Source organism: Chiloscyllium punctatum, chromosome 21 (genome assembly GCF_047496795.1).
Source record: "Chiloscyllium punctatum isolate Juve2018m chromosome 21, sChiPun1.3, whole genome shotgun sequence".
Classification (NCBI taxonomy): Eukaryota; Metazoa; Chordata; class Chondrichthyes; order Orectolobiformes; family Hemiscylliidae; genus Chiloscyllium; species Chiloscyllium punctatum.
In genome coordinates this window covers 862001-888516 of record NC_092759.1, presented here as the reverse complement: position 1 = coordinate 888516, position 26516 = coordinate 862001, and the positions used below count along the sequence as shown (strand labels likewise).

Sequence of the window (26516 nt, the reverse complement as noted above, 5' to 3'; positions counted from 1 at the left end):
GAGTGATTTTGGGGCAGAGTCAGCGTGAATTAGGGGCGGGGTTTGAGTGTTTTTGGGGAGCCTGAACGTTTGTGGGCGGGGTCAGTGTGAGGGGAGAGGCCTGAGCCTCGGGGCGCGGTACGTTTCTGAGGGAGGGGCCTGACGCCCGTTGAGGGTGAGGACAGGTACCTGTTTTGGGGGAGGGGAGCGGAGCAAGCCACTGTTTTGTTTCCCGCGCGGCACGTGGTTCCCCCTCCGGGGCGGGGGTGGGGTGGGTGGAGAAAGAGAGCAGGCCCCGCCCGTCGACATCCGGGCAACGCCGGGGCCCGCTGAGCGTCGGGGAAGGGGGTGGTCACGTGACGCACTGCGCGGCGGCCATCTTAGAATCGGCGGAGAATCCGCAGCGACGGCGGCGAGTGAGAGGCGGAGACGGACTTTCCTGATTCACCGGAGGTAACGGCGAGGCGAGGGCTCTCGCGACCGTTGCAGCTTCCAGCCCACGGCATGTGAGACCGGCTTCCCAGCCCCGCGCTCGTTTGGAGCGTTCCCCCCCCCCACTCTATCTTCAAACCCCCGGGGGGGGGGAGGCCTTCGAGTGACCGAGGCTGGCTCCTAGGGCAAGGCCCCGGCTCTGAGGCCTACCTAGAGTGGGGCCGGTGAGAGAAATAGGAGGCTGGGATGCAGGCAGGCAAGGCCCCGTGCATCACGGTGGTTGGGATAGAAGGAAAACCCGTTCCTGGAAACTCTTTAAGTCCAAAGGGGGGGGGAAATCTTCAAACCCTACCTGTACTGACCAAAATCGTGTTTCTTCTTTGCAAAGTAAAACATAAATAACCTCAAGTCGTGTTAAAACCCTCCCAGTTCAGCCCTGAAAAGGGGGAGGAGGTGATATAACAACAGACGTGGCATTAAGGGAATTTGTTTGGGAGTGACAGGCCTTATGACTTTTTTTTTGACTTAAGTTAACTGCCGGATTTTCATTTATTTTTTTTCTCTCAATAATTTCACCTCTTCCTCCCTCCCCCAAAAAGCTGCTTCCCACGCCCCCTCCAATCATAATGACGGTTTTAGTTATTTGGCCTCCATGTGGGATGCACCGAAATAAACAAGACGTTGAGTGTTCCATAAAAATAAGTCGAGTTTTTTTTTAAAAAAAATAAAATACTAGATCTGAAAATTTGAGGTTAGCTTCCCAACAAGCCATGACCTTAGATTCCACCACCCCCATAAAGAAGCAGTGCCTGTATGTATGGCTGTTTCTCTTAATGCTCAGGTTAGATCTAACTGAGTTGTGGTTTGTTTTTTTTGGAAAAAGGTTGGTTTGTGTTTATAAGTTGCACACTTGTGTGACTTAATCTCCTGTTCCCTCTTCCCCCTCCCAAAAAAGTGGAAAGGTTGAGTGCAATGATCTTTTCTTGTAAGAGGTAAACATTTGTGCATTGAGAACTTGAAACAGTTGAAAAGGATTGAACCTGGCTTGAGTGGGCCCTGTTGCACGCTTTGCTACTGATAAAGGAATAAAGATGTCTACTCCCCTTGCAGTTGTTTGTTATGGTCAGGTTTTAAAATCTTATTTTATCTTTGAATCTTACATTTGAATGCTGCATATGGTGATTGTTTACAACTGAGTTCTGTTCTGCTGTCTTAATTTTTTTGGCACTCTATTAAAGAATATGTTGTACATTTTAAGTTTTGCTTCAGTATTTGTAATATGAATTTATGAAAATTTCTAAGTTCCTAAATTGTTGGCTGAATAGATTTTACATATGCAACTGCAGTAATTTCTTGTGGTTCTGAATGATTGTGAAAAAATCATTTTGCCTGTTATTCATTTGTTTGTTTTTGTTTTAGATATGTAGCATTGACTTGTACCTATGTTTAACCAGTAGTGATGTGAACATGGTCCACTTGTCAAGGTTGGATTGTCGTCTGGTGCTTGTATTTATTGCTTTAGGTGTATCACCAGCACTGATGCACTTTCATGTGCATGACACCCAAAATTTTGGTTCCATGTATGTTGGAGATCTGATATGAAAATAATATTTTACTGTAATGTGTGCAGCAGTTATATGTATTGCATATGTGTACATAAGAGTTTATTTGAGGAGTTCACTTTAATTCTTTGTCAACAAAAAAACTAGAAGCACATGTTGAGGGCTGAGGTTCTTGCCTTCATAATTGCAGTACTGATAATTTCTCTACTGCTCATTCAATTATCTACGAACACAGGGATCTGTGCTGTATATTTCTGTGTAACTAACAGGACCATGGTATGATAAATAGTGCTGGAGAGATCCAGCAGCTCTGTCTGCAACTATGGTAGGAGCAATACATTTAATGTTTTCAGTCCAAAACAGTCCCCTTTAGATGCTGCTGAGCATGCTGAGTTTCTCTGGCAATATGTTTTTATTTCAGATAGGCAACAGCTGCAGTACTTTGCTTTTATTACTGTGGTGAGGTAGCATTTGTTGTTCCTGTGAACTTAACAGGCTGTCATGTTCACATTGTATCCTACTGTTGATGTATGCATTTCCCAGTGTAGACTATCTTGTGGTGAAGGGCCTGGTTTTTCTCTCCCTTGTTCAACACAGAGCCACCAGAGTCGATCATTGATGTTCTGGCTGAAGTTATAAATTTCACCTGATTAGGGCGAAATTTTGTACCATTCACATAGTTGTGTATCATCCTTCATGCATTTACTCTGTTTTGTTATGAGTGTCTCCTTTTTTAAATATCCCTACACATCAGCTAGTTAGAATGACTGAAGTAACCAGTTGCCCTTTGTTTGAAACCAATTTCTGCGTAATGCAGCATGCTTTACGGTTGTGTTGTATTCCAAAATTGAAGCTACAGCTGTAATAAATATGAATATGCCCCTTGGTTGGATCAGTGATAGTAACAATATCTGAGAAGTAACATATACTCCATATCCCACTTTTTTTTTAATTCTTGCAAATGTCATTGCTTCCCTGAATAGGTAACATATTTCTGCTGCTAGTCCAGCTCACCAAGCTGCTTGGAGGCATGTGACAGTTGTATACTGAGTACTGTTGCCATATTTCCCATCTCCTTTGCCTTATTTCCCATCTCCTTTGCCTTCAAGTGCTTGGCAGTCATTTGGGTTGTCATCTTGACGTAGCTGTGATTAAACACTTACTGATGGGTGGTTGAAAATTAGTGTGATTGACTGACACACTATCATCAAATTTTATTTTCTCCATTTTAAACCTGATTTTCTTTTCGTGTCAGCCGGGTGCACTAATTCTCGACTGCTGGTGCGGTTGCAAGAGTACAGGCAGCCTTGTCGTGGCTGGCTTAAGTTTAGAACTTCATGTGAGCACAGCCTGATTAACGTGCTGCTCCACTGTGTAAGTTCTCACTAGTGCCCTGATCCATCCAAATCGTGAATGCCTCTGTCTGGTACCTTGATTGTTTTGAGAGCTGATTGCAGAAGTAGATCTGCATTTATTTCTTCCAAGAAGGGCATATTAGCCAAATTTTCTGCTTCTGATTATATCTAGAGTAGACTATGGTTAAGAGGAGCCTCAATGGGGTTAATGTTGGGAAGACTATTCAACTTGCTGAGGCGTCATGGCTGGGAGCCGTAGATGGTCACTAATGAAAGGAGATAGTTCACTGAATGGAATGTGGAACTCTCTTTCAAAGGGAAAGCTTAAGCTGAATATTATCAATACATTGAAGAGGAAACTCCTAAACACAGGACGGAGAAAGTAATAGGAGGTTTTGTATAGTATGCGATGAAGAAGTAGCTGGAAGGAGCTGTTAGACTGAAATGCCAATTGGACTGTTGCTGTGCTATAAGTAAATCTTTGCAATTATAATTCAGTGACCCGGGTAGAATAGAATTAAGTTTGGCAGTAATAGTCCTTCATGGTTGAATGACTAAGGTTTGATGTCCCTCTATTCTGTCTGGTAATTGCCATGCGTTTAAGTTACAAGAATCCTTTGTGTATTTGTACCTTCCATGATTTGGCACTTTTAGAAGGCAAATGTGTTCAAGATTTTAATAAGAGATCCTAACGATGAGACTGGTGGTTGCACTGTTATTCTAGAAAAGGTTTCTAACACTTCCTTTCCTCCTCTCTTTACAGATCTATTTCTCTTAGGTGGTGGTGAGACATCAGGTCATCAGAATAATTCTCTACAAAGATATATTTTTAGCTGTATTGCAGTAAGTAAAGCTTCTTCCTAAATTCGTACTGTGAAACCTAAATTATTTCTTCAGTGTTGTGGCGGGGGCAAGTGTGTGAAATGTTTGTATTTTGTCCACTTGAATTTGGGAGGCTTGTCTTTCTGAGCCTGGGGTCTGTGTTTGGCGTGAGTGCTTTTAAGAGCCTGAAGTAATGATGGAACTCCTCCAACAATCTATCACCTTTTGATCTCTCTCCTTCTCCTCAGAACATAAGCTTTTCAGTAAGGAAATCTGTGGCTCAGTGGTTAGCATTTTCTATTTGTGTCAAAAGTTTGTGGGTTCACGGACTTGAGTGCAAAAATGTAGGCTGCCAGTTCTGTGCAGTACTCTGTGCTGCACTGTTAGGTGCTGTCTTCGTCAAGATGTTAAAACTGTCTACTCCATCTTGAAATGAAGATCCCATAAGACCATGGGAGCAGAAATTAGGCCATTCGACCCATCGAGACTGGTATTTTAAAGATGATTGTGGAAGTACTCCCTAATGTCCTGGCCAACATTTAACCCTTTAACAACATGACAAAAAAACAATTACTGGCCACAGTTGTGTTGTTGTTGGCAGCCATGTTTCCAACAGGTGCTGCTACTCAAGTAATTCATCACCTTAAGAGTGTCCTGAGGTTGTTACGTCTACTCTTGAAATGCAAACACTGTTTGTGTACGCACAGCATTTTGCATATTAATATATTTTAACCTCCACTGTTCTGCATGACTGATTTTCACATTCCCTTAAAGGTTTGATTCACGTCTAGGATACTGTCCTGACAGAAACGAGAAAGGACACGGAGTTGATACCCACAGCTTTCTGATGCCCTAGTCTCTATGGCTGCCAGCGCTCGACTTCGAGTCAGACGCTGTCCCCACCAATATCTGAACTAAAGCATTAACTTCAGACACGTAAGTAGAAGCAATAGAGCCATTTGCTGATTTCCACGCTGTCAAATCTGGCAAAGGAATAAGTCTTTATTTGCAGTGCTCTAATCATTCCACTGCCTGTAAACCACTATCTTGCATTTCCAATTTATTAAGCCAGTTCTACAAGTTTTAAGATTGCCCCTGTGTGGCGTGAGAACCTTGAAGCCCACCATCTCCCATTCTGTAATGTTCCAGTCTGCCATTGAGCTGTGTATTGCAGGAAGATCCCACGGTAATTTTTATGGGTTGGAGTAAGGAATGGTGCCCTGAAGCTGTCATCTATGTTTGAGTAGAAAGTTGTCACCTGAAGAATGACTTGTTCTAACTACAAGTGCATGATTGGGCACCCATTACTCCTGGCAGATTCACAGACATAATTTCCATAGTCTTTTTTGTTGATTAAAATGGTCCCTCTTTCCAAAGTCATTGCTTTCTCTCTGTTCCAACTAAGCATGATGTAAGTATATTACTTTGGTTAACGATGCAGCCTAAGTACCCTGTGACTAAGCAAATGTACAGGACGCATGACTGAAGTTTGAGTTGGCTCGAGATGGGTTAGGAGTTGTGTGAGGGGATGGCAACTTGCCTACCACTCCAATCCTATTTCATGTGCCTATCCGGCACCTGTCTTTGTTGCTAGACACTTATCTTCAGTCAAAAAGCATTTATTGTCCGTCCTAATTGCCCACAGGGTAGTTTAAATGCCAACTACATTGCTGTGGTTCTGGAGTCGCATATAGACCAGACCAGGTAAACTTGGCAGTTTCTTTCCCTAAAGGAAATTAGTGAATCAGATGGGTTTTTCCATTAAACAACAATGGATTCGTGGTCATCATTAGACTGTTAGTTCCAGATTATCTTTTGATTTTTTTTTCTCTCTGCGTTCTTTTCATTCAAGTAGACATTGATTTGGAGCAGGAGCCAGTACAGTTAGAAAAAAGATGAAATGATGGTAGCGAATGAGAAGACAGCAACTAACTTCCCTGCTAGGGCAGGGAAAGCTGAGAATAAATTGCAGTTTCTTATTGCAAAATAAATACATTTTTAACTATGAAGTTACTTCATAAATCTAATCTTGTGTCTTCAGAAACATTATGGTTGACCCTCATTTAGAATGTACCCCAGGCTTATAAAAGTATGAAATGCTGGGAGTTGAGCAACCTCACTTATTCAACAGATTAGATGGTTACCGAGCTGCAACTCTTGGCTCATGTGGTTTTTAAATTGTTTGGCCTTCCAATTTAAAACACGTTATTACTCTTTTATACAGCCTCATTTGGTATTTTGATTGTTAAAGGATTCGTAATTGAGTTAATTTCTGTTTCAAAATCAAGCTAATTCAAAACAAGGTTAAAATGAAAGATAATACATGGCTTGGAAAGGGTGGATGCTAGGAAATTGTTTCCGTTAGGCGAGGAGACTAGGACCCGTGGACACAGCCTTAGAATTAGAGGGGGTAAATTCAGAACAGAAATGCGGAGACATTTCTTCAGCCAGAGTGTGGTGGGCCTTTGGAATTCATTGCCGCAGAGTGCAGTGGAGGCCGGGACGCTAAATGTCTTCAAGGCAGAGATTGATAAATTCTTGATGTCACAAGGAATTAAGGGCTACGGGGAGAATGCGGGAAAGTGGAGTTGAAATGCCCATCAGCCATGATTGAATGGCGGAGTGGGCTAGATGGGCCGAATGGCCTTACTTCCACTCCTATGTCTTATGGCCTTATGGAAAGGTTGCAGGCGTTGGAAAATGTTGTTCAAGCCAGTTTGGGGATGTGACAACTTAGTGTTTTTTCATGCTGATCTGTTTCCATGATAGTATAGAAGGCTGTTTGGCCCACATCTGTTTAGGCTGTCTGCAAGAGCTACTCAACTAATTTCATTGCTCCCTCCTTTACCATGTTGCCATGTTACTTTGTTTTCTCTTTATTTAATTGGCCATGTCTCTTCTGAAAGCCCTCCATTCTCAGGTAATATTTTCCACTGCCTTATCCCTTCTCCATTTGACAGGGCAACGGGAATGCCAATGAGGCATGGATTGAGGGTGGTTTTTTTTTAAAAAAGCCCGGGGAGCTGCTTGGTAATGTTGATGGCCTCATTAATGCAGGGGGATAATGAATGGACAACCTGACTTTGATACTGCTTGGTCTGATTTGGAAAGTATTGGTGAAGCACAGAAGAGGACAGTGTATGGTTAGATGTTTGAGTGGTCCAATTGATAACGCATGTGGTTTGCATACCTCAGTTAAGGTACTGAGCGGTGGGTGCACCCTCAGATCTATACACACAGACACAAATACATCTCAGATGTATTTATGAAAATGAATGCAGATACATTTAGATGAAAGCCTTACAAATGCTTGTTGTTAACAGACAAAGCAGTTCCTGTATAATGTAGACAGCTGACTCCCCATCTTTTGAATCATAGAGGCTTGCTAATTTTTTTTTCATGTCATCCCTTTACCTGAGAGAATGTACCTCTCGTGCCTTGTCTTCAGCTGAAATTGCAACCATCGTGAAACTTGAGAAACTGGGAGGTTTAATAGTCTTTTAAATTTTTTTTCATTTGGTGAATCATTGGCAAAGATTCACCCAGTTGCCCTGGTAGACATGGAAGAGGGCCACAGTCTGAAACCTCTGTGACCTGTGTGGTATAGGTACACCCCATAGTGCTGTTGGGAAAAGAGGTCCAAGATTTTGGCCCAGTGGTGGTGAAAGAACTCAAATGGGAGCTTGCAGGTAGTGGTTTCCCTGGCTATAGCTGCTACAAAGCTTTGACTTGTTTTTGAAATTCTTTTGTTTTAAACAGAAGCTGTCAATGTTAGTGCTTAATCATTAATTTTTTCTATTCATAAGGTTTAAAGTATAGTACTTGTATTTTATCTAGATCCTTTCAAACTTCAGGGTGTCCTAAAGTGAGCCAGTGAAACTCTTTAGAAGTATTGTCATTGTTGTAATGTGGTAAATGCAGCAATTAGTATATGCACAGCAAGCCTCCATAAACAGCAGTGTGCATATGACCAAGTAAACTTTCCTTAGTGGTATTTTTTATATAGACCAGACTCTGTAGGTGGTATGTCTTCCATGAAGGATATTGGCAAACCTGCAACATCCTGAGCAAATCTTGGCAGCATGTGGAGCTGTTTTGTTTTGTGCAGCTAGTCGAGGGAATGAAGCACATGAGCATAAACCAGCAATGTGGATTAATGCAGGACTACCATTGCCACACCACTCTGCAACTCTTGAATGAAGTTGAATCAAACCAGCAGTTGCCTGATGAGGCATTTGTCAGTCTATAATCTGTGTCTTTTTTGAGCACTCATCTGCTCGTACACCCATTCCTTGTTACCAAAGGGAGATCCAACGGTACTTGTCGGCTGACAGCAATGTTCCCTGTTTCTGCGTGTTTCTTTCTCCCATGTTTTCAAATTCAACCATAAGAATGCCCAGATATCCTAAAGAAACCTGGGTGGAACAGTGACAGGAGAGCAACATAAGTGCTTCAATTGAGGTATGGTTCTGATTGACTTTGACAGTCCAGTTCTTTAAGAACACTCTTACCCTGGTCAGCAGTCACCCAGGTGCAAAAGCAGAAAATGCCAGAAAAGTTCAGTAGGTCCAGCAAAATCTGTGAAGGGAAATCAGAGATAATGTTTCGGGTTCATTAACTGATTTCTTTTCACATACTGTCACAATTAAATATGGATCCAGGTTTTATACCTTTCTCACTTGGTCATGTTTCTGTCAGTTGTTTTGGCATCTTGAGTTAAATTGTGCCTAGGTTTCTGTCTGTGAAGCCTCTCTTCTTCGACATTAAAATCAGACCTACCTACTACTTTGGCCAGTTGCCTGTGTTTTGGCCCAGAAAGGGATGCACTAATCAGGATCTTTTACGTTGGCATTCCAAAAGCAGTAGAAATGCCTTTAGGTTGCTTTCCTTGTTGGTTTCTCTTTGGCTGTTCTACTAATTGCTGCTAATATTGCCTCAAAGTCAATGTCAGTGCACAAAGTAGGCAAGTGCACCACTGGGTTGTCTTCAGCTCATCTGTCTTGTTTCAGAGGTCAATTTTTATGCCAAAAGTTCTTTTGCCAGCCATGTTATTGTAAACTGTAACTTGACAGAGTGACTACAGATTAAGTAGCTACGGTAACTTCGCCTGCTGATTGAGCAGTTGGGTCTGTCTAAAACAGTCAGTGTTTAACATGGTTTAATGATCACCTTTGCTATTGGTGGGAATAGAAATGCAACATCCTTGTATGGTACAAAACCACTGCTTGAATTAAGCATTTTGAAGGCCATTTAACCCTTTGCCAAATCAATGTAAAATTTGGAGATTGGTCTTCCAATAGTTTCAAAGCACTTTACTGTGGCAGATTGATTTTTGCTTCATCAGTATTATCCTTTGATATTTTAATATGTAAAAATCTATGGATCTCTGTATTGAACATACCCAATGACTGAACCTTCACACTCCATTGGGCTGGGGAATTTCAAAGATTCACGAGTGTCTAACTGAAGAAATTCTTACTCAATCTAAGTTATACAGCACAAAACAGGTCCTTTGCCCATCAAGTCTTCACTGACCTATCTACACTAATCCCACTTTCCAGGACATGGCCTATAGTTATGAATGTTATGACATTTCAAGTGCTCATACACATCCCAGTCCCTTATGGCCTGCCCATGATTGACTCCTGTCCCAGTCAGCAGAAATATTCCTCCTGTATCTACAACATTGAGCCCTGCAATAATTTCTCATTCCCTCCATGCTGAGGTTGAATCAGGTATGGCTTCTTTAGGGCTGACAGTAACCCTATTTAGCAGTAGTCTTCCATTGAGCAGAATTATGCCACATTTTCAAGGCCTGCAGCCATTTTGTCAAGGCTAAAATTAATCCTGTTTATGTGCAAATGAATATTATATTGTAGTAGCAGAGAGACAGGTGACAATTACACTGCAAAATAGTGATTTTTTTGAAGCCCAGAATTTTAGGCTGCTTCTGGAAACATCCCATCGAACGTTTTTCAGAGTTCAGAATCCTGTGGGGTTGATCTTGGGAGGAAGTATCTTACTGAACTCGGTGCATGCGGATCTTCAGGCCAGAGGTGTTGTATAACATTCCAAGAATGAGCAAGGCATTTGTATTTGGAATGGCCTCCATTCTCGTGCCAGAAGTCGTCATCGCTGAAAGATTGTGCTTTAGTTGCCTGTGCGTTTGGTCATCCTCTCCTCAGCAGACGTTCCCCCAAAAAACAAATGTGCGTTTGCGTTAACTGCTTTTCAAAATCTAAGCAGTCGTGGCAGGCAAGGTGTGATTGGCCTTGTCATAGTAGTTTATAGCTCAGAAAAAAGTCCCTTCAGCTCATCAGCTCTGTGCCAATCAAAAGCAGCTACTTAACTATTCTAATCTCATTTTCTTGTACTTGGTCCATAGCCTAGTATCATAAACTGCAGCAAGATCAGTTAAGCCCATCTGTGTTATTGGTCTAATGGTAACTGTTGGCTAGGACATGAGTGTTTCTTCACTCGTTTCAGACCTTTTACATTCGTGTGAACAAGGAGCATGGGCCCTCAGTCTAATCACCTTTCCGAAGGTGGCAGATTTATTCTCAGATATGTAGACTCAAGTTATTTGTGATGGGAAAGGATTTTTAAAAAAAATATAAAATGGAACAGCTTGGCTGTTGCACTGTTGCTTTTTGTTTGACGTTTAAGCTGATGAATGACTCACAAGCAATAGCTAGGTGTGAGTAGCTAGACTGTACATGCAGTATGTTCGTTATCCCCCTCTGGATATAATTCCTGGCTGAGGATTCCAGCTCTCTGCAGCATCGCCCAACTGTGCACTAACAGTGCCTTCCATAATTGAGTATTCTGATCCCTTGCAGACGTCACTAAGCTCTTGGAATGAGCTTCAAGTTCTTCTGTGCCTAGTGGCTTCTATCTGTTAACTGTCAGCTTTGCAGGAGAGAAGCATTTTTAAAAGATTTCCCCTGAACTGCAGAAAACCTCAGTGCTGGAGAAGAGTCAGAAATCTTAAAGTTTGATCAGTAAAATACATGCTGTTCATCCCGAAACATTGTTGACTTTATTTTAGAGAGAAGGAAATGGGCTCATTACCAGAGAGCTAACTTTCAGCTACGTGGCTGAATGCCACACTAAAACATGCACTGTGGATATCATACTGTCTGGCCTTTTATTCTGTCAAGTTCAATCTTTTTCTTATTGCATATCCTAGAATAACTTCGAATCTTTTGCACTTTTTACTGACCAGCCAAAACCCGATCTCATTTAAAGTTCCACTAACTTTGGCTAATTGGTACCAGATCCTGTTTAGCCATCTTCCTCGGCCACTGTCTCTGTCCACAGCCTCTCCTTTCTTGGGCACCCCCCCCCCCCCCCCCCCCCCAAAAAGCTCACATTCAATCTGTTCTGGCAGTACCTCACTTCATGCTGTTATATAAATTAGGCTTATTTTCTCTTGAATTTAGAAGATTTTTAAGGGGTCAATTGATCAAAGTCTACAAGGTATTAAAAGGCAAAGACACTTAGATAAAAATACTGTTTCCACAAGTTGGGGTTTCTAGAACTAGGGGGCATAGTTTTAGGTTCAAGAGTCAGACTGTTCGAGAGATGTTAGGAGGCACAACACACAAATGGTGGTAGAGGTTTGGAACTCTTCCAAACAGCAGTTGTTGCTAAGTGGGTTAGCTTTAAATCTGAAGTGTTGGTTAGGCAAAGGTATTAAGGGATATGGGCCAAAGGAAGATGTATGGCGTTAGGTCATAGATCAGCCATGATCTCATTGAATGGCGGAATCGGTTTCAGGAACTGAATAACCTATTTCTATTCCTCGTTATTTTTTACTACTTGCCCTTCTTTTCACCATGGCTCCCTGCATACAAAACCTGGTACTCTGGAATCTGCCAGGTTTGCTATGTTCCTCCAACTCTGGCCCCTCACTCCTCCATTGCTGCCGTGCCTTCAGTTTACCAAGGCCCTTCACTCTGAAACTCTGTCCTTAAATCTTACTGGCTATCTCCTTCCTTTAAGTTGCTCCTTGCGAACCTGCCTTTTTGATTAAGCGTTTAACTGTCTTTGTGACTCAGTGTCAAACTTTAGCAGGAAGCACTCTTGTGAAGAATCTTGGAACCATTATATTACCTTAAGGTATAACTGCAAGTTCTATCAATTTCTTGTTTGATTTTGTTTTGATACCTTGCTCAAATGGCAAAACTTCTTTTGTGATTTGGAGCAATTGATGTTACAGGTTGCTTAACCATATTAGCTAGGTGGCACCAAATACTGTCCTCACCTAGTAACTCTTTGACAGAAGGCTGTGGAACCCTGCTTAACCTTTGTACTTGCCCTCCCAAGATTTTATACCAAAATCTTGGTATAAAAGTAGCATTCCAATTGCATGTTGTTGCACTGATCTGGAGAAGTCAGAATGGATCAGTGATTATGTAGGAAGCCAATTCCTTTCCCAGACAGCCATTACAACATGAACCATCTCTACTGCGGGCAGAGGGTGGGGTGATGACGAGATTTTCTTTTTGCTTCATTGTTCCCATGCTGCCAACAGCTCGGCTCCATAAAAATCAGCAACCCTTACCATGTATCATGGTCAGTGGCTATGCCTTGGGAGTGAATGCGACAGCAAGTCTCACCAGGTTATTCCTCACTGGAGAGGTAACAGTTAAGCATAATTCTAGACACCTGCTGAAATTCTGATCAGCGGGTATGACCGGATAGGGATGAAACAGTGGGATATCTTGATGTATAAAACTCAAGAAACCAGAAACTTGGATCAAATTTCCAAGCTAATTGGGAAACCATTCTGTTCTATTAAAAGGTTCTGTGGCCGCATAGGTGACAAACACATTGTCGAGGCAGGTCGAAACATACAACTGCTAAGCACACGTCGGTTGCAAATTCCGAAGTGTCAGTTGTTTTAGGTATGTGCTGAGAAGTTCGGAAATGGCAGTTGTGACAGCAGTGCTTTGCCATGGACAGACCTTAAGATGTAGCTTCAAGATTCATATAAAGTAATGCATGATCTCATTATTCAACAGTCACTCAGGAAGCGACATGGCTCGTATATATTTTTAACTTTGGAATGGCTGTCATGTTTGGTGTTTGGCCAACATGAAATGGGATGATCTCCAGTAGGGTATGTTCCAGACAGCTGACAGCAAACTAGTTTTCCTCGTTCCCTCTCCTGATCTGCAGTTCCTTGCTGGGTTACAGTTGTGCAAGCACCAGTTGCATTCCAGCACAGCTGTCCAGATTTAAGTGCCAGTCAGCTATTTGGCTGTTGAAGCTTCACACTCTGTTGTAGCTTAAGTGCATGCGGCTTAATCAGCCATGCAGTTAGTTATCAGCCATGGACTCAAATCAGTAAGACGTGTGTTTGACCTGTTTTGTTCATACTGTTTTTCGGAAAGTGATCTATTCACTTGATTTATTTTTCTTTCAGAATCTTTCCTTTAAAGCATGTTTTTCATTCTACTTCTCCCACTTTCAGTTGGGCCATACAATCTGTTGCATATTTTACAAATGTAATTCCAGCATAGATTTATGCCTTCCTATTACCAAATCATTCACCGCGAGTAGATCTTTTATCCCTGTTAACTTTTTCCTAACTTCTAATCATTTTGAGCATCCTTTTGATTTTGTTTTTCCTGTCACCTCAAGGGACCACCTGTTTCTCTGGTCATCATGGTCACTAAAGCCTTGCATCTCCAGTATTATATTGATTATAGTCCTCTTTAATCCTCTTTAAGGCAACCAAACTGTGTCGTGATATTCAGTAATAAGGTGTACAGGGTCTGTATTACCTGTTAGAATCACTGAATACAAAACCTGTTTATGAAACAGGCTCTATTCACTTGTCCCACTTTGGAAGACATAACTTCTAAAAGCTTTTCTAATCTTAAACATTTGCAAATCAGTGAAACTGTCTAACATTTTGTAATCACTGGACTTTAGCAAATAGTGATTTGATTGAAACATTTAAGATCCCAATTTTCCTTGGAGCGTCTGCACATACCAGTTGGTGTGTGACAGCATTAACCTCTGGTTCCATAAGTCACTGCCGTGCATGGAACTCTGGTCTGCTCAGTTGCAGGAAAAATGAGAGGGAATGTAGGGTGCATGTCACTAGGGGGTTTCTGTTTATATAAAAAAGATCTTGTCCTTTTAAGATTGACCAGGAGGTATATTTTTCAGAGGTCATGAGTCTTTGGGGCACTTCTTGTTTCAAAGGCTTATGGGGGCAAAATATTTTTTATGGCAGTGGTAGGTGAGTAAGGGTTGAAAGGTTATTGTGGGTAGATGAAAATGCCTACTACTTAGATCCTTTATAATGTTACAGAATGACTGAAAGGGCTGAATGGTGAACTCTTACTCCTAATTTGAATGTTTGTATGTCTTCTCTATCCATATCCCATAATTTGTCTTATCACTGTTTATCATTGCATTCATCACTAATCTTTCTTAACTGTCCCTTTCTTCACTTTTTTTCCCCATTGTTAGTGTTTTCATCATTGGGTTGTACAAGTCCCACTCCAGGACTTGTACACCACAATATCGGCTGACACTTCACCGCATTACAGAGGGAGTTCTGCATTGTCTGAGGTGCTCTCTCTTGAATTAGATGGTAAACTGAGGCTTTGTTTATGTTTTTCGTTTCAAAAAAAATTCCCTGCGTTATTTTGAAGATGTAGGGGATTTAACCTTGAGGACCTGCCTAATATCTAATCCTCAACCAACTGTTAGGAAAAACAGATTTTCTGGTTGTTATCTCATTAATGAGTTTGCTGTGTGCAAAGTGGTTGCACGTTTACAACTTGAAATAGTGACGTTACTTATTGGCTATCAGCTACTTTGAGAAATCTGCTCACAAATGCTAAAATTTCTTTTCTTTCAATATGATAATGTAGCAGTTTCTTACTGTCCTATTATCTCTGTTCTTTTTCACATTGCTCCCATCTAGAGGTGCTGAGACCAATTGTAGTATCCCCTTCCATCATCCTTGGAGACAGTGTGTAACCAGCTGAACTCCTAGGGAAACTGTGAGTACAACCTTTGAATAGGTTTGTTGGGAAGGGCAGTTTTAATGGATCCATTCTTATTTCATACTTTGCTGAATGATCTCTTCAACTTTAGAGAATAAAGCATTTTAAAAGTTAGTCTAAACATTTGGAACATGGGCCCCCTTTCCTTCTGCAGTTCTCCAGATATCAGTGGCTCTACAGTTGGAATCTCCTCTACTCAGTACTTATAATTTAACTAAAATGTATGAACTGACTGACCAAATGGTGAGGATGCCAGTGGTTAAGCTTGGTGAAAGTTGCTTTGGTGGTGCCACTCTGAATTGGCAAGTTTCCCACTGAAGTTTTGTGAAACAGGTTTGACTTGAGGTGGCGGCAAGGCTACTCCTATTTAGGGGAGGGGTGGAGCAGCTGGATTCTTCACAGTAACTGCGTATTAGAAAGTATCACTCAGTGATAGAGAGCCTTAGAGGCGATTTTATTTTGGCATGGGTGGGTGCTGAGATTCCGAGTGGCACCATCAGCCTTTTCTTTGAGGGAGGATTTACAGGATAGTTCGGAAAAACATCAGCAAGTGGATGTGGGGTCTAATTTAAACTGGTTAACTGGGAATGTGGGGAAATGGTGTCATGTAGCACATCATGAGGAATTTGGTTGGGTGGAATCAAACCCCAGTCTCTGGCACTGAGGCAGCAGTGCTCACCACTGGATCACTCCATGTAATTCATTCAGTTGTGCATCAGTGTGTGGTCTGCAGGAGAGAGTGCAGTCTGCTGATGGGAAAACTGCAAGAGTTTAATTGTAGCTAGTGTTTTGCTCTTTCCTATGAGGTGTCTTGAGTGAGTGCATTCTACCCTCCTCTGTCAGGCCAAGTAGCTGCTTAAATGTAAAACATAAAACTGGTATTTTTGAACAAGTCTTGGGCCCCCAGCGCAGACCCAAAAGCTGGTATCATTCTTGAGCTTGACTTTGCTGGCATTGAGCATGTTGTGGATTTAGAGTTTTCTCAGCTACTGGCTCGTTCAATTTTAGACATGAGTGGCTAGAAGGGGCTAGGTTCTCTATTTTTAACTTCCCCTCTGGATGGTACGTTTAGTGAACAGGATTGCTGACAGTGGGAAGTCATGGTGTGGGTGAATTGTGGGTCTGTTTCAATGGCCAAACTTCAATCCTTTGTGGTTTGTAAAAAAAAAGTTGCTGACTTCTTTGGCTGCTTTCCAATATAGTCAGTAATCTGACTGCAATAGAAAGTTGTATACACTACTAAGTTAGTTAGCCAGTTCTGCGTTTTGATTATGCTCTTATTAAATGAGGCAAACAAAAGTCTATGGCAGTGTGCCAGGCTCAGAATTTTACACAGCGAACAGATTGCAGAGTATTTGCTGATGTCACCTCAAACTCTAGTTCTTGCTATTTTAAAAAGGGATTCCAGGGCTCTCCCCAAACTTTGTCTCTGAAAATTCAAATGCATGCCTGCTCTCTGTAATCCTCTAGGGTTGCATTTAATTTCACTTTAGCTGGGGAGCTGAAAATAATTTTTTTTGTTGGTAATATTGGGTTGTACTTTACTGATAATCCCTCTTTTTCTGCTTACCCTCTTTGCCCCATTCCCAAGAAACCTGGTAGTGTGTATTTTGTATCCAATGTGAGAGAGGCTGGCTAGATGAGACTCAACCACATTGATATGGTCTGGAGTCACTTTCAGGCCAGTTCAGTTAATAGTGGCAGATTCCTTCCATGAAAGACACTAGCCAGTCAGATTTTCTTTACGGATCATAACTTTTTTTATTTCAGATTTACTTAAGTAACTGAAGTGAAATTTCCTAGCTGAGTCAGTAAATGAACTTGCGTTTCCAGATGGCTGGTCCAGGATTCTAGATTACTAATTCAGTGGTTATTAGATCATGGCTCTTAGACTATCGTGTTGCTTGGCACTTCATAGCAGCTCTTGTAACTTGCTTGTAATCTTGTAGATGCCATAGCTGAAAATATGGTTCCTGGCGAAATAGCAGACTGACGATTGGTTCCCTCTATCTTCAGGCTTGTTGTGTTTCTGCACCAGCTATGCTTCTATTTTAAGATGCTGTTTTGCACTTCGGCAGCATTTAGTGTAGGTTGGTCTTGATTCCTGCGTGTTTCCTTCTCTGGGCGACTATCCGTTACTGACTTATCATCATTGGCAGCCTTTGACTGGCAGAGATTCTTCACTGCAAGTAACGTATAAAAACATCTTTCAGTTTTTCCTCTTCAAACTTTTTAGTCTTGCCTTCATGTTGATTGATAGTAAATTTGTGATTTTGATATTTATTTGGAGGCCTCAAATGTTTGCTGTTCTGCAGGTTTTGATAGAATGGGTTCAAATAGAGTCATAGAGATGTACAGCATGAAAACAGACCCTTCAGTCCAACCCGTCCATGCCGACCAGATATCCCAATCTAGTCCCACCAGCCAGTACCCGGTCCATATCCCTCCAAACCCTTCCTATTCATATACCCATCCAAATGCCTCTTAAATGTTGCAATTATACCAGCCTCCACCACATCCTCTGGCAGCTCATCCCATACACATACCACCCTCTGTGTGAAAAAGTTGCCCCTTAGCTCTCTTTTATATCTTTCCCCCCTCACCCTAAACCTATGCCGTCTAGTTCTGGACCAAGAGCCATCGATGTAAGGTGGTTATCAAGAAACATGAAGTTGAGTTGGATTGTCTTTACCCAGAGAATGGTCAGAATTTGGAGCTCGTCTCCACATCAAGTGGTTGAGGTCATTGTATTGGTGCATTTAAAAGGAGGAAGCTAGACAAACATAGGACATGGAAGGAAATAGTGCGCTATAGTGATGTAGAAAAATGGAAGAAGGCTTCGGTGGAATATGACCACTCGGTGATTGAATGTTAAGTTTCTGAGCTGTATACCTGATGTATATGCAATAATATAATGATTAATTAGTCAAGGGATTATTGTTAGGAGTATTGATAACTTTATCAACCGGATTCCCTGTTCCCACATCCCAAAAGTAAATGTCTAGTATGGTCTGATTTTTAATTGTGAACTTTGTCCTTTCTTTCAGTGAAGTAAACCAGTGTTTTGTGAATGATAAAGGGAATTACTATCAGACCAATTCATCTGTTGTATTAGCTACTCAGAACAACGTATCTTGGGGAGTCTCCAACACCGATTGTAGGTTGGGAACCTGACCTGTGGTCAAGGTAGGTAACATTCTTCTGTTTGTGTTGTGCTTTGAACATTGCAGTGGTGCCCTGCTTGCCCTTCGGGCACTGTTTTAATTAAATCCAATGCCTATTATTTAAAATCCCGTAGCACCTTGATAATAAATCAGTCTTCCCACTACATCCACATTTGGTTACAGTCTGTCTTGAACTGTTTAATTTGGATAGGAATAAATGGTTTCAGTTGATAGGATATCCTGAATGGTGTGTCACGGGTCGATGCTGAGGCCTCAACTCTTTGATATATAGTAATGATTTGGATGAAGGAATCAAAGGTATGGTAGCTAAATTTTCTGATGACACCAGTGTAGATAGGAAAGTGAGTTAGCAAAATGAGATACTAAACCAGCAAAGGAATATAGGTGAAGTGAAAGAGCAAAGAACTAGCGAATGAAGAATAATGTAGGAAAATGTGAAATTGTTGCAGAGCTGAGATGCAAAGAAGTGTGCCTGAATCACAAGGTTAGTAAACAGGATTATTGTGGATGGAAGTTTCCTCTTGTGGGAAAGTCTAGAACTAGGGGATCAGAGCTTAAGATATGAGGCCACCCATTTCATAAACAAAGAAGCATTTTCCCTCTGAAGGTTGTGGTCTTGAGTGTTTTAATTCTCTTCCTCATGTGGCAGTGGATGTAAAATCTTTGAGTATTTTTAAGGCAGCTGTAGCTAGGTTCTTGATTAACAGGAGGATGAAATATTGTCAGGAGTGTGCAGGAAAGTAAAATTGAAGTTCAAACCAAATCTACCATGATCTGTTTGAATGGTGGCGCAGACTTGAAGGGCCAGTTGGACTGTTGTTGTCCTTGACTCTGTTTTTCTTTCCTGTTAGTGCCTTTGGTACTCTTCATTCCCTTGAACTTGTTCACTGCTGTTGGTCTCATTTGAGTAAGATCTCTCTTTTAGTTTTAAATTTTCCTCATAACAATTGTTGGAGTATGCTCAATTTCTGTCAATAATTTTTTTTGGGGTGGTATCATTTTCTGAGCTCCAGTTCTGCTTGCTGCATACCTGCTTTGGTTTGCATCCTTTCTTATTTTGAATTTTTATTTTATCTGTTTAATATCACATTCAGCTAAGTCACCTCTTATGGTATAAAATTGGACAGGAAAGCTCTCCTGTTTCTCTTAGGATAGGGTATTTAATGCCCACATGAATAGGCAGAAGATCAGGGCTGCTTGAAATTGGGTTTCACACCTCAAATGGGTTTGCAGTATCTGAGGCAGTAATGGCTGCCATTGTGTTTTGACGATGTAATGACAACTATGCCTTTGCTCTAACAAGTCTCCAGCTCTCAGATCTCAGTGCTTGTAACAAGTTTCAAGCCTTTAATTGGGGTCACAGTGGGGGAAAAACTTGAAGTCCTAGATAATTCAGAATTTTGTCTCAAATGTAGTGCTTATGGTGCTTAGCAGTTCCCTGACGCTGTACTACATACACTGCAAGGTGATGAAAAATAGATCAGTTAGTTGACATTCTCATGAAAATACGGGGAAACGAAGCAAATTTTTTTTTCCACCAGCTTGGGAGGCTGGGACTAGGAAGAAAATTTAAAAATTAGAGCTCTCGAGCATAAAATTGAGAAGTTTGGATCTCTTAATTGTAAACGACATCAGATGCCAAACCAATTAATTTTGAATCTGAAGTTGATAGAATTTTTATAAAAAGCATTTGGGTCAATGGAGCTGAGTCATGGATCAGACATGGCGTGGCAGAACATACGTGAGGCAATGGAGGGTTTCTGTATTACTTTTTAACTTGAGTGAGAGGTTAAAAGAAATCTTCTTTCTCCCCCTCCACTGATAGCCCAAACATTCATGTTACTGTTATAATTGAGTCATAGAGTATTGCAGCATGCAAATAGATCATTAAGCACCCATCCACTAATTCCATTTCCCAACACTGACCGACAGCCTTGTATGCTTTGGTGTTTCAAGTCTTCAATTAAATATGAAATTATTCCTGCTTCTGCCCCCTTTCAGGCAGAACACTCCAGATACCTACCACTCTCTATGTGGCAAAAGTTCTCCTTAAATCCTCTCTAACCTCTAAGATACTGTCATAATGCAGGAAATCTTGCAACTGATTTATGCAAAGCAAGCTCTCTCAAAACAGCAGTGTGATAATAGGTCAGAATTCTCTGTTCATTCGAAGGTTAAATTGACAGGTGGAAAGCCTCCCTAATGATCTTGGGGTATTAAGGAGCCCACCATGAGGACCTGCGGCAACCTCCAGCTTAAGAGGTCCTCTCCAAAACAGCACCTCTGACACCATGGCACCCCCTCAGCTGCGTGTTAAATTGCGAACCACGATTGTGTGCAAACATGGGTTGAACTCATCAATTTCAAATGAGGTGTGACTGCTATCAACCGACAAAGACATCTGAAAAGCTATTTCAGATGCCTGTACCACCTCTGCACTTGTCAAAGCCAGGAGGTCAAAGCTTCAGACCGCATGCTCATAATCTAGACTGTGAAAATGCAATATTGAAGGAGGTGCTGCCTTGTCGTAGTTTCCATGTTTAAAATGAAATGGTCAACCTTTCACGTTAACTTGAGTGATTCCAATGCATTACCAGAAGTGCAGATTGCCTAGCATCTTAATCAACTGTACTGAGTTAGATGACCCAGCCATTAACTAAATTGATAATTGTGCAATGTTGATGCTGCAAAATGGGTTGTAACATTTGTTGTATACATAATTGCATTCTAAGACAATTTGTTGTGTGTGAACAAATTTGTGTCCTCAGATCATCATTGAAACTTGCTGTCTGTTTAAAACATGACTGGGCCTGCAGTCAATTGCTTTGATTTGTGTGTTTTTTTTCAACATAATCCTTTTCTAATTAACCATTTTCTGGCCTTGTGTACTTTTTTTTGGAAGCGAATTTACATTTTGCGTATTTAAGGCTCCATTATTATTCATTCCAATCTCTCTACTAGAAATCTAACATTCGTAGTGGTATTTAAAACATGTTGCTCTGAATTCTGTTGTTTAGTTGTGTGTCAAGGATGTCCTCTAAGAGTCAGAGTCAGAGATGTACAGACCCTTCGGTCCAACCCATCCATGCTGACCAGAGATCCCAACCCAATCTAGTCCCACCTGCCAGCACCTGGCCTATATCCCTCCAAACCCTTCCTATTCATATACCCATCCAAATGCTTCTTAAATGTTGCAATTGTACCAGCCTCCACCACTACCTCTGGCAGCTCATTCCATACACATACCACCCTCTGTGTGAAAAAGTTGCGCCTTAGGTCCCTTTTATATCTTTCCCCTCTCACCCTAAACGTATGCTCTCTAGTTCTGGACTCCCCCACCCCAGGGAAAAGACTTTGTCTATTTATCCTATCCATGCCCCTCATGATTTTGTAAGGTCACCCTTCAACCTCTAACGCTCCAGGGAAAACAGCCCCAGCCTGTTCAGCCCCTCCCTAGAGCTCAAATTCTCCTACCCTGGCAACATCCTTGTAAATTTTTTCAGAATCCTTTCAAGTTTCACAACATCTTTCCGATAGGAAGGAGACCAGGATTGCACGCAATATTCCAATAGTGGCCTAACCAATGTCCTGTACAGCCGCAACATGACCTTCCAACTCCTGTACTCGATACTCTGGCCAATAAAGGAAAGCATACCAAATGCCACCTTCACTATCTGCGACTCCACTTTCAAGGAGCTATGAACCTGCACTCCAAGGTCTCTTTGTTCAGCAACACTCCTGAGGACCTTGACGTTAAGTGTATAAGTCCTGCTAAGATTTGCTTTCCTAAAATGCAGCACCTTGCATTTATCTGAATTAAACTCCGTCTGCCACTTCTCAGCCCATTGGCCCATCTGATCCAGATCCTGTTGTAATCTGAGGTAACCTTTGCTGTCCACTACACCTCCAATTTTGGTGTCGTCTGCAAACTTATTAACTGTACCTCTTATGCACACATCCAAATCATTTATGTACATGTCAAAACATAGAGGACCCAGCACCAATCCTTGTGGCACTCTACTGTTCACAGGCCTCCAGTCTGGAAAAACAACCCTCCACCACCACCCTCTGTCTTCTACCTTTGAGCCAGTTCTGTATCCAGATGGCTCGTTCTCCCTGTATTCCATGAGATCTAACCTTACTAACCAGTCTCCCATGGGCAACCTTGTCGAACACCTTACTGAAGTCCATATAGATCACATCTACCGCTCTGCCCTCATCAATCTTTGTTACTTCTTCAAAAAACTCAATCAAGTTTGTGAGACATGATTTCCCACGCACAAAGCTATGTTGACTATCCCTAATCAGTCCTTGCCTTTCCAAATACATGTACGTCCTGTCCTTCAGGATTCTCTCCAACAACTTGCCCACCAGCGACGTCAGGCTCACTGGTCTATAGTTCCCTTGCTTGTCCTTACCACCCTTCTTAAACAGTGGCATCATGTTAGTCAACCTCCAACATCTTCCAGCACCTCACCTGTGACTATCGATGATACAAGTATCTCAGCAAGGGTCCCAGCAATCACTAGCTTCCCACAGAGTTCAAGGGTACACCTGATCAGGTCCTGGGGACTTTTCCACCTTTATGCGTTCCAAGACATCCGGCACTTCCTCCTCTGTAATCTGGACATTTGATAAGGTGTCACCATCTATTTCCCTACAGTCTATATCTTCCATATCCTTTTCCACAGTAAATACTGTTGCAAAATACTTGTTTAGTATTTCCTCCATTTTCTGCGGCTCCACACAAAAGCTGCCTTGCTGATCTTTGAGGGGCCCTATTCTCTCTCCAGTTATCTTTTTGTCCTTAATGTATTTGTAAAACCCCTTTGGATTATCCTTAATTCTATTTGCCAAAGCTATTTCATGTCCCCTTTTTGCCCTCCTGGCTTCCCTCTTAAGTATACTCCCACTGCCTTTATACACTTCTAAGGATTCACTCGATTCATCTGTCTATATCGTACATATGCTTCCTCCTTTTTCTTAACTAAACCCTCAATTTCTTTAGTCACCCAGCATTTCCTATACCTACCAGCCTTTCCTTTCACCCTGACAGGAATATACTTTCTTTGGATTCTCGTTATCACATTTCTGAAGGCTTCTCATTTTCCAACCGTCCTTTTACCTGCAAACATCTGACCCCAATCAGCTTTCAAAAGTTCTTGCCTAATACTGTAAAAGTTAGCCTTTCTCCAAATTAGAACTTCAACTTTTAGATCTGGTCTATCCTCTTCCATCACTATTTTAAATCTCATGGAATTATGGTCGCTGGCCCCAAAGTGCTCCCCCACTGACACCTCAGTCACCTACCCTGCCTTATTTCCCAAGGCTAGGTCCAAATTTGCACCTTCTCTAGTAGGTACATCCACATACTGAATGAGAAAATTTTCTTGTACACACTTCACAAACGCCTCGCCGTCTGAACCCTCAACACTCTGGCAGTCCCAGTCTATGTTTGGAAAATTAAAATCCTCTACCATAACCACCTTATTATTCTTACAGCTAGCTGAGATCTCCTTACAAGTTTGTTTCTTAATTTCCCTCTGACTATTAGGGGGTCTATAATTCAATCCCAATAAGGTGATCGTCCCTTTCTTATTTCCCTGGATGTATTTCCAGCAACATCCTCCCTCAGCACAGCTGTAATATTATCCGTTATCAAAAATGCCACTCCCCCTCCTCTCTCGCCTCCTTTTCTATCCTTCCTGTAGCATTTGTATCCTGGAACATTAAGCTGCCAGTCCAACCCATTCCCTGAGCCATGTTTCTGTAATTGCTATGATATCCCAGTTCCATGTTCCTAACCATGCCCTGAGTTCACCTGCTTTCCCTGTTTGGCCCCTTGGATTGAAATAAATGCAGTTTAATTTATTAGTCCCTGCCTGCCCTGACTATTTGACTCTCTTTTGTTCTCAACTGTACCAGATTGATCTCTTCCCTCACAATCTCCCTGCCAGTATATTCGTCCCCTTCCAATTTAGATGCAATCTGTCCTTTTACAGGTCACTTCTACCCCAAAAGAGATTCCAATGATCCAAAAATGTGAATCCTTCTCCCATACACCAACTCCTCAGCCATGCATTCATCTGCTCTTTTCTCCCAATCCTGCCCGCACTAGCTCGCCAGAACTCTCCGCTTCATTTTAATCTGGTGTGCCACTGGTAGATTTCTAGGTTTTTTTTTGTGACTGATAATCAGGTTTTCAAAGAGGAAAACATTCTTTCTGCTGAAGTAAATTAGAAACCAAGAAACCTTTCCTTTTCTGGAGATATTTTTTGCATATGAGATTGGTGCACAAAGTTAATCGTGGTCATTTCATGTGTATGTTTCTGGCATTCTCCTGGAAGCAGAAAAGGTTGAAATGATTTACCACAAATTTTTAAAATTATAAAGGTTTTAAATTGAGTAAATCAGGAAAAACATTCTGGTGGCCTGCTGGTTTGCATTCAAAGACAAAACATGTTTGCAGAGTGGCTGGACAGAGTTCAGAGTGCACTGTCTGTTATGGAGCAGCGAAATAGATAGAAAAGTACAGCACAGAACAGGCCCTTTGGCCCACGATGTTGTGCTGAGGTTAATCCTAATGTAAAATATAGTAACTAACCTACGTGCCCCCTCAACTCACTGCCATCCATGTGCATGTCCACAGTCGCTTAAGTGTCCCCAGTGACTCTGCTTCCACCACTCCTGCTGGCAATGCATTCCATGCATTCACAACTCTGTGCATAAAGAACCTACCTCTGATGTACCTTTATACCTTCCTCCTAATATCTTCAAACAATGACTCCTCATACCAGTCAGTCCTGCCCTGGGGAAAAGTCTCTGGCTATTGACTCTGTGTTCCGCTCATTATCTTGTATACCTCAATCAGGTCTCCTCTCTTCTTCCTCCTCTCCAGAGAGAAAAGTCTGAGTTTATTCAACCTTTCTTCATAAGACAAGCCCTCAAGTCCAGGCAGCATCCTGGTAAACCTTCTTTGCACCCTCTCCAAAACCTCTGTACCTTTCCTATAGTAGGGCGACCAGAACTGGACACAGTATTCCAAGTGTGCAAAACCTCGCAGCTCTTAAACTTGACCCCCATCTTAATGAAAGCCAAAACACCATATGTTGCCTATCCTTTTGTTTTGAATTCCTTCCGCAAGTTCCAAACCCATGATGACTACCACTGAGAAGGACAGCCACCACCAGCAATATCTCCTCCAATCTGCATCCTAATTTGAAACTGTGTTACTGCTCCTTTGTTATTGCTGGATCAAAATAGAGGATCTCCTTCCCTAACAATGCTGCATGTACCCACAGAGTATAAACTGCAGTAATTCAAGGGAGCTCACTACAGCATTCTCAAGGCTAGTTGGGGGTATGCAGTGATCCCCACATCCCATGAATGAAATTTAGGAAGATTGCTTATCAGAACAATTGGATTAATGCAAAATTTGTATACTGCTGGAGAAAAGTATTGTATTGTATGATTGTTTGAAATTTGTCACTTCTGTATTCATCCTGATGAGTGCAAGGCACAAATTTGCAACATGTTCCCCTCTCTTCACCAATGCCCATGTAAAACAGAACAATTTCTTTTCAATGAAGAACTTGGAAGGTGAAAGGATGGGTGGCACAGTGGTTAGCACTGCTGCCTCACAGCGCCAGAGACCCGGGTTCAATTCCCACCTTAGGCGACCAACTGTGTAGAGTTTGCACATTTTCCCCGTGTCTGTGTATGTGGGTTTCCCCCGGGTGGTCTGATTTCCTCCTACAGTCCAAAAATGTGCAGGTTAGGTGAATTGGTCATGCTAAATTGCCCATAGTGTTAGGTGAAGGTAAATGTAGGAGAATGGGTCTGGGTGGGTTGCGCTTCGGCAGGTCGGTGTGGACTTGTTGGGCCGAAGGGCCTGTTTTCACACTGTAAGTAATCTAATCTAAGATGGCTGGGATGGCTAGCACAAGAGCTGGCAAGTGAAAGACCTGATGCAGAGCCAATAGACTGGCTTCCTTCTATTTTGATATGATCCCTGGACTGGATTTGCAGCAAGATGAGAAATTAAGGCTATTGCAGCAGTGGTGTTTTTTTTTGTATTTTCAGTGGCACAGGGTGTCTTCTGAATTGCCTCTGTGAAGGATGCATGCCTTATTGTACACCAAAGCTGGACTT

General features: G+C 41.9%; 1 protein-coding gene across 7 annotated transcripts in view; it reads left to right on the top strand.

The window, feature by feature from the left end:
• The first annotated feature begins 302 nt into the window (after positions 1–302).
• LOC140492505 (GRB10-interacting GYF protein 2-like) overlaps positions 303–26516 on the top strand; it is a 96246-nt gene continuing 70032 nt past the window's right edge. For 5 of the 7 annotated variants that reach the window (XM_072591416.1, XM_072591414.1, XM_072591418.1 and 2 more), the window contains exons 1-5: positions 303–432; positions 4092–4171; positions 4925–5086; positions 15099–15177; positions 18228–18366. The gene's annotated coding sequence lies outside the window, so the exon portion shown is untranslated. The remainder of the gene's footprint in view (positions 433–4091; positions 4172–4924; positions 5087–15098; positions 15178–18227; positions 18367–26516) is intronic. The other 2 variants (XM_072591412.1, XM_072591413.1) reach the window with 2 other exon arrangements.